The sequence below is a fragment of the Antechinus flavipes genome, chromosome 4 (assembly GCF_016432865.1).
Source record: "Antechinus flavipes isolate AdamAnt ecotype Samford, QLD, Australia chromosome 4, AdamAnt_v2, whole genome shotgun sequence".
Taxonomy (NCBI): domain Eukaryota; kingdom Metazoa; phylum Chordata; class Mammalia; order Dasyuromorphia; family Dasyuridae; genus Antechinus; species Antechinus flavipes.
This window is the reverse complement of record NC_067401.1, coordinates 30,127,886-30,132,448: the sequence shown is the minus strand read 5'-3', so window position 1 is coordinate 30,132,448 and position 4,563 is coordinate 30,127,886.

Sequence of the window (4,563 nt, the reverse complement as noted above, 5' to 3'; positions counted from 1 at the left end):
CTAATTCTGATGTGTCCTGTCACATACACTAATCTCTATGGCTTTCCTGATTACTATTTTGCTGCTTATTTTGATGTCTGGTTGCTCTTTGTGACTGTATTTTATATGATAAGAATGTGGTGGTCAAATCAGCACTGTTGTCCTCCAGATGTGGGGCAGAACATCTTTCCCCCAGAGTACCAAGTATTTCTATTCTGAATCCTCTTATTTTAGACTTCAAATGTATATATGGAATGATTAGCCTTAGTTCCAAGGAACCAAAGAGCGATCTTTCAACTCCTTTTACTCTTCATAAAAGTGGAACTCTAATTGCATCTAGAAGGTACTTGTACATGAAAGCTACCCAGTTCCAAGTTATATGATCCAATGTTTTTTTCTTTTTAAATATGTTTGAAATCTTACACAATAAATTATATGGTAATAACCCTGTCCCTACAGAGCCTTGAAAATCTATATTCATCACATCCAATCTAATCTCAGTTCTTGAGCCAGACATAGCAGTTAGCTACTCCAGGGATAGTGCAAGGATGACAGTAATCCCCATCCTTTAACTCTCAGAAACTCATAGTTCCTCTTCCAGCCAATGTGGTGAGAAGGGAGAAGAAACAGACTTTCTTCTGAAAGAGACTGAGGTTCTCCTCCCCACCTCCAAAGGATTCTTTCTTGGGGGTTTAGCTAAAGGCTTTTATCTTTAAGTTTCTAGAAACTTACTGATTAATAACAATAAGATTTGCTACCACTTATGTAGGGCCTACTCTGTGCCTGGTACTATGCTAAGTGCTTTACAAATAGCATCTTGTTTGATCCTCATAACGATGCTCATAATTACTATTATTTCTACTTTACGGTTGAGAAAACTAAGGCAAACAGATTGACTTGCCCCAAATCACATGGCTACTGTTTGAAAAGACAAATTTGAATTCTGGTCTTCCTGACTCTATCCAAGTCCATGACTCTATCCATTGCCCCATCTAGCTAATTCTAACTAATTCTTTGGGTTTTATAAAAGCCCCACAATATGTGACCAAATCCCTAGATAAAACTGTACAGATTTACTGTGCAGTCATCCCAGTGGCTTTCAAATTATCTAAATTAATTAAGTACTTCTATTCCTTAAGACAAAGAGTTTGACTAATTGAACTAGGTTGTCTAAGTCTAGTTGATGTTCAGTACATCATCAAAATAGGTTCTCACCAGGTTTAGGTATCAGGATTGACTTTCTTAGCACTTACTTTAATTTGAGGTGGGGTAAATATCTAGGCTCAGCCCTACCCTTAAGATAGATTGAAGTAAAGGCTGGTGGCAAAGTTTCAAGCCTGGATGACTGGGAAAATGGTGGGGCCTGAAACAGTAATAAGTTGAAAAGAGGCAAAGGTTTGAAGAGAAAAATCAATGAATTTCTCTTTTAGACATGCAGACTCTGAGGTGCTCATGGGACATACAGTTCAAAAGACAGTGATATATGACTGTAGCTCAGGAAAGAGACTTTGAGTTAGTTATCTAGATCTAGGAATCACCTTTATAAAGATGACGAGATGGACAAATGAGGTAATATGAGGTAGAAAGATTCAGTTATTTAGATAAAAAACATTTTGTAAGGGCATTCTAAGTGTTAATACAAAGTCTGCTGTCAAGAAACTCAGCCTATTAGAATATAAACCCCTTGAGGATAGGGACTATATTGTTTTGTTTTGGTTATATTTACATCCTCTGTATGTTTTGTTCGGTCTAGTCTTAGACTTCATGTCCTGGTGAATCAGAGCACACCAATATTAGCAGTAGTGTTTTCTTGGCAAAGATACTGGTTTGCTATTTCCTCCACGTGGCAGATAGTTAAGTACTTAATAAATGCTTTATCTTTCTAGCTATCTCTTGGAATTCCCACTCTAAGGTTTTATGGTCCCCAAAATATAGACCTTGGTCCCTGCCCTTTTCATTCTTAATATATGTAAAGGCCATAGTATAATACTTAGAATATAGTAGGAAATAAATGCTTTTCTCCCTTCCTTTTCTATTCTAGGAGAAGGGAGGAGTTTCCAATTTTGGTTGACAGTTCAAGCCACAGGAATCTGGGGGTCTGAATCCAGGCTAGATTTGGCAGCCAGTCTAGCATCAAAGAATGATCTTCAGGATGCTAGTCCCACAAATAGATGGATTTACTTGGCACTCATACCACTTATGGACATGAACTTGGTGAGATCAATGTTATATAGAAATTATACCAGGTTTGAGCCTGCTGTCCCAGGGACTGGCATGGAGGAGAAGATATCCTCAAACTATAGGGAAAATGTTCTTACTTTATCTTTGAAGTAAATATCTCTTTGTAAGAATCAATCGCTGTTAAATGAAACTGGGGAATCTAGTCCCTGGCTCTCCCTAACAGCAAAGAGAACACAGGCAATGGGAGTTTGAGCAGATGGTGGTGGAGAAAAAGTAAACAAATAAATCCCTGGATTTGGAATCAGGAGGAACAGAGTTGCAGCCTAGCTCTGGGAGAAAGGTCCATAACTAAAGAAAACTTGGCAATGACTTGTCTTTCTGCCCCAGCCTAGTGAATACTATCATATCTGAAATGTAGGTTGCTTTCTTCCTGGAGAAGATGAAGGAACTCCAGGCTCTAGATTGTTAGGAAACAGATGCAGGGCTTCAGTGGAATAAAATAGGCATCTGAAGTGGAGGAGGTGGAGAAACCTGACCCTTGTCATTATGCTGAAGGGTGGAGGAGTATTACATGGAGGAGAAGGAAAGGAAAAGGACAGCTGAATAATTAGAGCTTAAAAAGAGATTTGAGGCTCTTCCTAAAGAGAAAAGAGCCACATTCTCAGAGGTGGAAGAAGCTGCTTGTGCTACATATGACCTGATTAATTATAACAATTTGAGGTTTACAAAGCACTTTGCACATATTACATATTACCTCCCTTGGTCTTCACAAAAACCCTGGGAAGTAAATATGCTATTAATTATCCCTAGTTCCCTACAGGAAAGGGATTTCCTCTATCCAGGTAGGGAAACTGAGGCAGAGTTAAGGGACTTAGCCAAGATTCCTACAGCTACAATTAATTGTCTGAAGCCACATTTGAAGTCAGGTCTTCCAAACTTTAGGCAGGTCTCTGGGCACTGTACCCCTCAGCTGTCATAAGAAACTGGGTCAGAGGCAGACAAGTAATACTATTTGGCAATTATGGTTAAGGGAACTGCGGCAAACTCATCAATCTGGTGACAACAGAGAATTCTGTTGTTTTCATAGTTATGTATCCAGGAATCACAGAGGACCACCCAAGACTTAAAGAGGCAAAATGGCAAATCTGATAGAGCTTCCTTTGGAACTAGGAAAACCTGGATTCAAAGGTCATTCCCCATGCCCAGCACCAATGTACATATACAGACTGATGCTCTATAGCCAGCAGTTTAAGTTTTTTGTGCTTTAGATCCCAGTTTCTTAAACTACTATTTGCAAATTCATGTAAGATTCCATATAACTTAATGTGGGGGTTACAAACTTATGATTTACTACCAGTAAATGTTTGATTTGCATACTTATTTTATATATCTATATAGCCAGGGACATGTAAAAATTTCTTGGGCAAAAAGGGATTGTGAGTGGGAAAAGTTTAATAAGTCAGACAACCCTAATTTTTGAGAAGCAATATAGTATAGTCATGACAGTGTTGCTTCAGAATCAGGAGGATGTCAGATTATATTTTTTCTCTATTTACTAGCTTTCTGACCCATACACCCTTTTAAGCACTATATTCATATTCATCAAAAGTAACAATACAATATCCCATTTCTGGTGTATTGAAGGAGCATGAGTGATAGTGCCAGAATATACTGATTTTTTTTGAATGATTTTAAAATCTTGAGAAAGAAACTAAAATCAAATTCTGATGGACATGGCTCTTTTCAGCAGTGAGTTGATTCAGGCCAATTCTAATGGACTTGTGAATGAGGGGGCCTTTTACATCCAGGGGGAGGATCCTGGAGACTGAATGTGGATCCCAGCATGGTGTTTCCACCTTTTTTGTTATTGTTTGCTTGTTTTTTTGTTTTTCTTTCTCATTTTTCCCCCTTTTTGATCTGATTTTTCTTGTAATTCTTGTGAATTCATAATGATTGTGGAGGTATGTATAGAGGAAATGCACATGTTTAACCTATATTGGATTAATTGCAGTCAAGAGGAGGGGATGGGAGAAGGGAGGGAGAAAAAATTTGCTACAAAGTTTTACAAGGGTGAATGCTGAAAAGTGTTTTCACATGTGTTTTGAAAATAAAAAGCTATTATTAGCTTTACTTGTTATATTATTATTAATATATAGTATTATATATAGTATTCACGTATATATAATTGACATATATTAATAATATATTATTATTATTTAAAAAACAAAAAGAAACCGAAACTCATAGGGGCATAGATGATGTTTTCCTCACAAAGGCAGAAGAGAAAAATCAGGTTAGGAAATAAGAGCTGGTTGAGAAGGTTGTGAGAATGACATCTGCCCTTCTGGACCACAGGGACGACCTACGGGGAATATCTAACAAAGGCTGGTGAGAAAGTGTTTG